This window comes from Sciurus vulgaris, assembly GCF_902686455.1.
Source record: "Sciurus vulgaris genome assembly, contig: HiC_scaffold_604_arrow_ctg1, whole genome shotgun sequence".
NCBI classification, from domain to species: Eukaryota; Metazoa; Chordata; class Mammalia; order Rodentia; family Sciuridae; genus Sciurus; species Sciurus vulgaris.
In genome coordinates this window covers 554,021-565,026 of record NW_027632417.1, presented here as the reverse complement: position 1 = coordinate 565,026, position 11,006 = coordinate 554,021, and the positions used below count along the sequence as shown (strand labels likewise).

Genomic DNA, 11,006 nt, shown 5'->3' with positions numbered 1-11,006 from the left:
ACCCAGAATCTAAAGCTAGAAGGGCCTTGACCAAAATATTTAAAGCTCTGAAAGAACATGGTTGCCAACCAAGAATCCTATACCCAGCAAAATTAACCTTCAGATTTGAAGATGAAATAAATTCCTTCCATGATCAACAAAACTTAAAAGAATTTACAAATAGAAAGCTTGCACTATAGAATGTTCTCAACAAAATATTCCATGAGGAGGAAATGAAAAACAACAATGTAGGTCAGCAGATGGATGAACTACCTTAGAGAAAAAGCACTCAAAGGAGAAACCAAGCCAACTTAAAAACCAAAAATAAGCCCAAATGACTGGGAATAGGAATCATATCTCAATAATAACCCTGAAAGTTAATGGCCTGAACTCATCAATCAAAAGACATAGACTGGCAGAATGGAATAAAAGAAAGACCCAAAAATATGTTGCCTGCAAGAGACTCATAGAAAAAGATATCCACAGACAAAAGGTGAAAGGAAGAGAAAAAAACCTGCCACGCACATGGACTCAGTAAAAAAACGGGGTTTTCATCCCTTTATCAGATAAAGTGGACTTCAAGCCAAAGTTAGTCAGAAGGACTAAAGAAGGACATTTCAGACAGCTCAAGGGAACCATCAATCAGGAAGATATAACGATAGTAAATATTTATGCCCCAAACAATGGTGTATCCCCATACAGCAAACAAATCCTTCTCAATTTCAGGAATAACTTAGGCCACAACACAATAATTCTCAGTGACTTTAATGCACCGCTGTCACCATTAGATAGATCTTCCAAACAAAAACCAACCAAAGAAACCATAGAACTCAATAACACAATCAATATACTAGACTTAATAGACATATATAGAATATTCCATCCATCAACAAGCAGATTCACTTTCTTCTCAGCAGCACATGGAACATTCTTGAAAATAAACCATATGTTATGCCACAAAGCAGCACTTAGGAAATGCAAAAAATAGAGATACTGCCTTGTGTTCTATCAGATCATAATGAACTGAGAGTAGAAATCATTGACAAAATAAAAAAGAGAAATTAACCCAACACATGGAGACTAAATAATATGCTATTGAATGAAACATGGATAACAGAAAACATCAGGGAGGAGATAAAAAAATTCTTAGAGGTCAAAGAGAATGATGATACGCATATCAAAATTTCTGGGACACTATGAAAGTGGTACTAACAGGAAAATTCATTTCATGGAGCACATTCCAGAGAAGAATGAAAAGTCAACAACTAAATGACCTAACATTACAGCTCAAAGCCATAAAAATAATGAAAAGAACAGCACAAAAAGTAGTAGAAGACAGGAAATAATTAAAATCAGAGCTGAAATCAATGAAATTGAAACAAAAGAAACTATTCAAAAAATTGACAAAACAAAAAGTTGGTTCTTTGAAAAAGTCAACAAAATAGACAAACCCTTAGCCACACTAACAAAGAGAAGGAGAGAGAAGACTCAAATTACTAAAATTTGTGATGCAAAAGGAAATATCACGACAGACACCACTGAGATACATAACACAATGAGAAGCTACTTCAAAAATCTGTATTCCAAGAAAATAGAAACTACCGAAGACATTGACAAATTTCTAGAGACATATGCTCCTCCCAAACTAAACCCGGAGGACATACAAAATTTAAACAGATAAATATCAAGCAATGAAATAGAAGAAGCCATTAAAAACCTACCATCCAAGAAAAGTCCAGGACCAGATGGATTCTCAGCTGAGTTCTACAAGACCTTCAAAGAAGAACTCATTCCAATACTTCTCAAAGTATTCCAGGAAATCGAAAAGGAGGGTACCCTACCAAACTAATTCTATGAAGCTAATATCACCCTCATTCACAAACCAGGCAAAGACACATCAAGGAAAGAAAATTTTAGACCAATATCCTTGATAAATATAGATGCAAATGTCCTTAACAAAATATTGGCAAACTGTATCAAAAAACATATTAAGAAAATCATACACCACGATCAAGTGGGGTTCATCCCTGGAATGGAAGGATGGTTTAACATCTGTAAATCCATAAACATAATCCATCATATCAATGGACTTAATGATAAGAATAATATGGTTATATCAATTGACACAGAAAAAGCATTCAACAAAATACAACACCCCATCATGCTCAAAACACTAGAAAAAATAGGGATAGTAGGAACATACCTGAACATTGTAAAGGCTATTTCTGCTAAGCCTAGGGCCAACATCATTCTTGATGCAGAAAAACTGAAACCATTGCCTTTAAAAACGGGAACAAGATAGGGATTTTTTCTTTCACCACTTCTATTCAACATTGTCCTCGAAACTCTAGCCAGAGCAATTAGGCAGACTAAAGAAATTAAAGGGATACAAATAGGAAAAGAGGAACTTAAGCTGTCATTTCTTGCTGATGACATGATTCTATATTTAGAGGATCCAAAAACCTCCTCCAAAAAACTTCTAGACTTCATCAATGAATTAAGCAAAATAGCAGGCTATAAAATCAACACACATAAATCTAAATCATTTTTATACATAAGGGACGAAACAGCTGAAAGGGAAATGAGGAAAAGAACTCCATTTGTAATAGCCTCAAAAAAATAAAATACTTGGGAATCAATCTAACCAAAAAGGTAAAATATCTCTACAATGAAAACTACAAAACATTGAAGAAAGAAATTAAGGAAGACCTTAGAAGATGGAAAGATCTCCCATGTTCTTGGATAGGCAGAATTAATATTGTCAAAATGGCCATATTACCTAAAGTGCTGTACAGATTCAATGCAATTCCAATTAAAATCCCAATGATGTTCCTTATAGAAATAGAACAAGCACTCATGAAATTCATCTGGAAGAATAAGAAACCCAGAATAGCTAAAGCAATCCTCTTCAGGAAGAATGAAACAGGGGTATGGCAATACCAGAACTTCAACAATACTACAAAGCAATAGTAATAAAAACGGTATGGTATTGGCATGAAAATAGACAGGTAGATCAATGGTACAGAATAGAGGACACGGACACAAACCCAAATAAATACAATTTTCTCATACTAGGTAAAGGTGCCAAAAATATCCAATGGAGAAAAGATAGCCTCTTCAACAAATGGTGCTGGGGAAACTGGATATCCATATGCAACAGAATGAAACTAAACCCCTATCTCTCACCTTGCACAAAAATCAACCTACAATGGATCAAGGACCTTGAAATTAGACTAGAGACCCTGAATCTTATAGAAGAAAAAGTAGGTCCAAGTCTTCACCTTGTTGGCTTAGGATCAGACATCCTTAACAGGTCTCTCATAGCACAAGAAATAAAAGCAAGAATAAATAACTGGGATACATTCAAACTAAATAGCTCTCTCTCAGCAAAGGAAACTATCAGCAATGTGAAGAGAGAGCCTAGAGAGTGGGAGAATATCTTTGCCACTCATACTTCAGATAGAACACTAATTTCCGGAATCTATGAAGAACTCAAAAAACTCTACATGAAGAATACAAATAACCCAATCAACAAATGGGCTAAGGATATGAACAGACGCTTCACAGAAGAAGATCTACAAGCAGTCAACAAACATATAAAAAAATGTCCAACAACTTTAGCAATAAGAGAAATGCAAATGAAAACTACCCTAAGATTCCATCTCACCCCAATTAGAATGGCGATTATCAAGAATACAAGCAACAAAAGGTGTTGGAGAGGATGTGGGGAAAAAGGTACACTCATACATTGCTGGTGGGGTTGCAAATTAGTGCAGCCACTCTGGAAAGCAGTGTGGATATTCCTTAGAAATCTTGCAATGGACCCACCATTTGACCCTGCTATCCCACTCCTTGGCCTATAGCCAAAGGACTTAAAATCAGCATACTACAGAAATACAGCCACATCAATGTTCATAGCTGCTCAATTCACAATAGCCGGATTGTGGAACCAACCTAGATGTCCTTCAATTGATGAATGGATGAAGAAACTGTGGTACATATATACAATGGAATATTACTCAGCCATAAAGAATGATAAAATTATGGCATTTGCAGGCAAATGCATGAAATTGGAGAATATCATGCTAAGTGAGATAAGCCCATCTCAAAAAACCAAAGGAAAAATGATCTCGCTGGTAAGCAGATGATGACACATAATGGGCAAGAAGGGAGGAAGGAAGGACTGTGTAGAGGAAGAAGAGGTGTGGGAGGGGTGGGGAGGAGTAAAAAGTAACAGAATGAATCAAACATCATTACCCTATATAAATGTATGATTACACAAATGATATGCTGTTACTCCATGTACAAACAGAAACAACATGTATCCCATTTGTTTACAATAAAAATAAATTCAAAAAAATAATAAATAAATTTAAAAAAGGAAAAAAGTAAGATGCAATCATCCTGCATTGAGGGCAATAAATATATTAAATGATAATAGATTGAACTCAGAAAATGTCATGTCCCTGTAAACAATAGCTCTTTCTTCTTGCACAATTTATTTTACTTAAGATTAAAGACTTCTTCCAAAAATAAGGGTTGAACCCTAATGTAAAATAATATTGTAACTATTAAGTCTAAGCGTGTATTACCATGAATACTCAGGGAGTGGAATCAATAAGGGCATTTTGTAGTCAAAGGTAATCATCACCAGACTGCAGAGCAACACAGCAGCAACAGACTTGACAGAAACAAAAGCATTTTAAAAGTCCTTTCCCCTCTCCTTAGACTTTAAGAAAATCCTCAGGTCCTCAAGAAATTAAAGGATGGTAAAAAGCTAATTTTCAAGGAAGGGTAAAAAGATTTTCTGCTCAACTGGGCATTTCAAGACCCAAATAAGTTAATTAGGAAAATCAAAGTGTGACATGGTTTATACCCCATGGTCAGGAATAATACTTGTAATGACAGAGATAAGGCTGGGAACCATGATGATAAAATCTCTAAAACCCTAAGATACCCTAGTGATGCATTTCAGTAGTATAGCAATTCACTAGCATGTATAAGGAGATGAGGGAAGAAAAAGAGAGGAGAGGGAAGAAAGGAACCTTGGAGAAAACTCACACTTCATTACCACTTCTCATCTAGACTCTTGCAGGACTATTGGTTTATGAACTACTCTATTGTTTCATACATAGCTGTACCATGAAATTTCACCTCATATGTGAAATGCAATAGCTGTTATTATTTTGAGCCTCAAATCAAGGTTGATTAGAATTTTAATGTAAACACTTACCCACTATGACCACTAGCAGCAGCATATGCTAATGCCATCTGTCCAAAGTAATCTGTAACAGAGACATCAATACCATTCTGGAGAAACAGTTCAGTCATCTGTTCTGATTTGTGTTCCAGAGCAAACATGAGGACTGTTCTACAATAAGAGAGATCACTTCCACCTTAAATATTTTAATAGAGTTATTTGAACAGCTAATTTATATTTTTCCAATTCAAAATCTTACTTTACAGATACTAATAGATATAAATATCCTGGGAGAGCAAACTTTCAGTGTTGCAAATCACCTCAAAGTCTAAAAGGAAAAAAAAATATTTTCCAAATGAAGGAGAAGTTACAAACTTTAAATGAGAAAACAGGCAGAGAGAAAGGGGGTCACAGTCACATAAAACTAGCTGATGAGAGAATTCATATCACAATCAGCTCTTATGAGTCCTTCTCCGAGGCTAGTTAACCCATATGATATTATCTTAAGTGTCCGTTCCTATCTTATTCCATTGTTCTGTTTTTCTTCTTACCTTTCATTTCCCCTGCCAGCTCATATACTTTACTTGGCTCAGCTGACAATTCTTCCATAACTGTGAATAAGCCACCTCTTCCCCAGTTGCCAGAGTCATCTGACAGAAGAAAGAAATTTTTCATCTATAAGAGGTAAAGTCAAGCCCACAATTTAGAGAAACAAAAGCACATGAAATAGACTTGTAGAAGAATGATTTTTCAAAGGGAAGGAAAACTATATTTGATCTCCTAGGAGAATCATAGTTGAATTCTCAAATATATTCAGGTTTTCTGAAAGATATACCTGGTCATCACAACAGAAAGATATCTCAAAAATGAGTGTTATGAATGAAAAAAAATCACTGTTGGGTCTCTAACTCTGGGGTGGTGAATAAGGAAGGGTGGAGAGTGGGGGGAACATAACAGTGAGCAAGTTCTGTTAATATCAAAGCATACATCTCCCATTTTACTTGTCAGGAAGAGGAAAAGCTAAATGACTCATTCAAGCTTTCATTAACATACTGGGTTATCACATTGTATTTATACTCATTCATACCACAAATATTTGTTTATATGTATTACATGTTAAACTTCATTCTAGGCACTGGAGCTACTGCAGTGGACACACATACACATACACAATCCCCTTCTATTAAGATTATTTTCTAATTCAAGGAGATAAACAAATATACATGTTAACACATGAGGAGGTGGTAAAGGTAATTAGGGTAGAAAGAGGACAAAGAGTAAAAGAGGGGGCATGTAAACTGTTCTGTATAAGGTGATCAGGGGAGACCTTTCTGAGAGGCAGACATTTAAATAATACTTGATGTGACTAGAGAAAATAAGGATCCAGGCAGAGGATACAGAACATGCAGAGGTTTTGAGGGGAACACACAAGGAGTTTCTCAGAGAATGCATTTTTCTTCTAAAATGTAGCCTCATTTCACCATCTTAAAAAAACTTATGCAGAGGACAGGACAGATATTATCCCATTAGTATATATTAGGAAGCTCACACTTAGGGAGAGTAGGTAACTCAATCAGGTAAACCAAAGAGCCAAGAGTCAAATTCACATCTACTGATTTTACAATTCATGCTTTCTTGACCACATGATATTGCACTGGGACCAGCACCCTTAAGTCATGATTTAGATTAATCTTCTCCATTTCTTGGCACCATAAGTACGGAGGCACAATCCCTGTCCCACACCATTTTTTGTACCTATACCATGCACCATGAGAGCACCCTCTGTCATTGCCTGAGGGTGTGTGACATCACCACTAACCTACTTGATGGAGGTTGAGTCTGGGTCATAGTAACCCAATTAGGGAGCACTCTTATCTTCCTCATCCTCAAGGTCCTCAGACTCGCTCACCTCAGAGGGCAAGCAGAAGGACTGGTAATAGTTGGACATCTACCAAGCCATCCTTTAACTCGACAGAGAGAAAAGAAAATTAACCTCTCCTTGGAGCACATTTTGTGCTGCTATTCACAAAAAATAACCACCAAGTAAAATGTAATTAGAAACTCACCCTGACTGAAGTTTTGCCACATCTATTTCCTGACACTCCAACATTTGACATGGCTCTGTTGGAATAGAGGACTCAACACTTGACATGGTTCTGTTGACTGTCCTCCCTCTTTGGGGCCATAGGCGTGGCATGTCTCCATGTGTAGTTGCTTTTTAATATTAAAAATCAATATATCATTAGAAACTTATTGGAAAACATCAGGAATGTTTTACTGTATTGGTACACAAAATAGTGCACAATGAAAATTTACCAGTATTTCACATAGATAAATATGTGAAAATAAACAATTGTAACTTTGCTTGAGAGTAAAGGAGCCTGTGATTGCTTTAGTATAATAATAGATGGATAAAGAGGTTGGATGCAGTGTTTAGCCTTTGTTGCTTTCCTAGTTTTAGTAGTTGATTCTAGAGATACTTTACATAATAAAAACATTTAGGTTAGTCATAAATATAACTTGTGCTTTTCCCATGTTTAGTCTAATTCTCTGAGAATCAGAATAAGATTATAGTCCACCATTATATAAAATGAGAATAGACTAAATATTAGCTATAAATTGATTTCTTTGCCCTTTAATAATAGTAAAACCTTTTCACTGTTAAACATCAGAGTTCATGGTGGGGGTGGTTTCTCAGAAAATCTAGTGATGTGTTTGTTCTGAAGGTTGAAGACTGGCAGATAATGATGCCCTCAGTTTAGCTGGGAGACAAGTTTGTTTCAGTTTAGCTGGGAGACAAGGTTGTTTTAATCTAGCTGGGAAATAAGGTTGTTTTGGTCTGGACTGTCATACAGAGAGAATGTGTACTTTGAGAAGAAGTATAAATTGAACTTTTGAAGGTTTTTCTTATTTTAAACTAACCATAAAATGATATAATCATTTCTAAAGAAAAATGTCTATAAAAAGGCTGGCAGAAAAATAAAGATTCAGATTCAGCCTCAGAACACTTGATGTCTCTGTGTGCTGTTTCTTCAACATGCTAACACCTCCCATCCACCTAAGTCCCCTGACCACTGCTAAGACTGGACCCTGGCAAAGATTTTTGCTCATTTGAAAGTAAAAAAATTTTACTGATTAGCCTGTCTCCTGACTACACTTCAATAATGAGCATCCACCAAATGTTCCTGTTTTTAAGAACATGACTAAAAGGGACTTTTCAAATAAATGAGTCCTCATTAGCTACAATAAACCTTTAAAATTTCTTGTTTCAATAGAATGCATCTCCTCTGCTTTAGGCACTCAAGACTTCTAACTAAAGTAGACTAAATGTTAAAGCTGAATCTTTTTTAAAAAGTGTTCTGTGGAGCTGGGCGTGGTGGTGCTAACTTGTGATCCTAGCTACTCAGGAAGCTGAGGCAGGAGGATCACAAGTTGGAGGCCAGCTGAACAACTTAGTGAGTCCCTGGTTCTAAATAAAAAATAAAAAGAACTGGTGAAATAGATCAGTGGTAGAGTTCCTCTGGGTTCAAACACTAGTCCAGAAGAAAAGAAAGTATTCTGTTACCAACAAGAACTACCAGATTGATAGGTTTTTTTTTTTTTTTAGATTTTTAAGTGATTCTAGTGGAGGAGACGAAAATATCTATGTCACTGGCAATAACAATACTCTCTAGATATAATTTGTTTATTTTCAGCTTCTTCCTTTTCCCTATTCTTTTCCTCTATTATTCTCTTTCTCTTGGCTGCTGCTTCTTGTCTTTTTTTTTCTGTCTTTCCTCCAGTTTGTCTAGGCTCAGAATCCTCTTCCTTTTGGTAGACCCCTCCAAGAGGCCTGGGCTAAGAACCTGTAGGAAGGACAAGATCCAAAGCCAGGAAGGTTAGGAATTTCCTGCTCCTTAATGAGTTTCATTCATCCACAAAACAGACTTTCTACAGAGATAACATGTTTAGGTTTTACAAAATACTGTCTCCCTGTGTGGTGGGCACTGGCAGCAAGATACTTCAATTTACTATTCATATTATGAATCTCATTGGCATGGTGTTCACTGTATTCTAAGTTCAGCCAAAGTATTGGCATGGATAGTGCAGTCATTTTGATTCATTGCATGAGCAATAAGGTAATTCAAAATAGACAATTTTTTCCTTGGTTGGAAGTATACCCTGTAGGATACCATTTAAAGTTTAAACAGTTCTAACACAAAACTTTCTATAAATATGTAATTCCTTTAATACAGAGTATTTTAGCATGATTATCTTAATGATAGATAACATTTAGAAAGTACATTTTAAGCACCAAACACTGTGAACATTACACATATCATTTGTGATTGCCATCATATCTTAACAAAACAGAATCATGATTATCAACAACAGGATATGATATTTTGATTTAACATGGTGATCCTTTTAGGGGTGGCTTATAAGAGGAACAGGGCTGCTTTTACCTGCAATAAATTGTATAATATACTCACCTTATTAACGTTTTTCATGCTAGATTTTTACATAGCTTTTATACTAGTGTTCAGTTAATTTGTTACATTTCAAGAGATGCTTATTTCTTAAGTCATCCTAAGAGAACAAAAATGATACTGAGATCATTTTTGGTTCTTTTATAGGAAGAGAGTTTGGAAGAATTTATAATTTCACACAAATTTACAGCATTTACACTGCCTTTATTCTGGAGTAACCGGCCCTCTTGACTTTTTTTTTTTTTTCAAAATAATTTTCTGAAGATTCACCATTTGTTCAAAGGATTTTCTGTCTTCCTTACTGAGCTCTTTAGAATAATCTTTTCCTTCAAATAAATACATGTTCCTCTAAGAATATAAAACACAAAGCAAGAAATGTTAAGACACTGAAAAACAGGTTAATGCTATATAAAGCAATAACTAGGTGAATAAGAAAATAGCTCATACTCTAAATGGGTCAAGACCAGCTGTGATGAAGGCATTTCATTTCCTGTTGCACCAATACTGATGAGTTTGGGTTCTATACATGTTCACTTTTCAAAGGACAGAGCATTGGCTTAAACACTTTTGGTCCACCCTACATGATGTGGGAATCTCTGCTGGATCCCTCTACACTGTTGAGTCTTAAATCATTCATTCATTCCACAAATATTCCCAGTGCAAATATCACTGACTTTTAAGATCCCCTAATAAAATCTCAATGTTTTTAGTCTAAACACACTTTTAATACTCAACTCTTTTCTCCTTTTTCTATAATATTGAAAAAAGGGGCAAATCTATGAGAAAATAAAAAAATCACAGAAAATAATTCCTTAGATTTATAATATTCCCTGTAGATCTCACAAAGCATCTTCATGTTTCTTACCTCAATCCTGGTATAACTAACCCCCCCTTATGAAAGAGGAAACTGAGATTCACACAGGGATTAAAGGATTCCTCAATTCTCTCTGCTACAAAATGAACAAGGTAGGTTTTTCTGATTCTAAGATCAGTATGTTCTTTTCAGTAGATTAAGGGATATAGAAAAGTAGAGAGAAAACAGGCTTGAAAATAATTATGGCAAAAACAATAAGGACAGTAGTATGATTTTTTTCTTTCCTTAATTTTTGGATCAAACCCAGGGACTCACAGATGGTAAGTAAGAGTTCTACCACTGAACGACACTCCCAGCTGATATAGTACTCTTAAGTAGCACTTTATACTATCAGAGCAATTTCACGTCTATTACCACATTTGACTTTTGCAGTTGTGTAAAAGAGTAAAGAAGACATTAAGAGCACCATTTTACAGATGAAGACACAGAGGCCTAATGAGGCTGGGTGATCTGCCAAAATCATGAATCAAGTGATAAACAGCCA

At 35.6% G+C, this 11,006-nt stretch overlaps 1 pseudogene across 1 annotated transcript in view; it reads right to left on the bottom strand.

Moving 5' to 3' along the window:
- Nucleotides 1-5,254: 5,254 nt before the first annotated feature.
- LOC306652800 (chromodomain-helicase-DNA-binding protein 1-like) overlaps nucleotides 5,255-11,006 on the bottom strand; it is a 50,741-nt pseudogene continuing 44,989 nt past the window's right edge. The window contains exons 14-18 of the transcript in view: nucleotides 9,846-9,996; nucleotides 8,847-9,024; nucleotides 6,935-7,140; nucleotides 5,731-5,829; nucleotides 5,255-5,350 (exon numbers count right to left, since the gene is read on the bottom strand). The product of the transcript in view is annotated as a chromodomain-helicase-DNA-binding protein 1-like (transcript). The remainder of the gene's footprint in view (nucleotides 5,351-5,730; nucleotides 5,830-6,934; nucleotides 7,141-8,846; nucleotides 9,025-9,845; nucleotides 9,997-11,006) is intronic.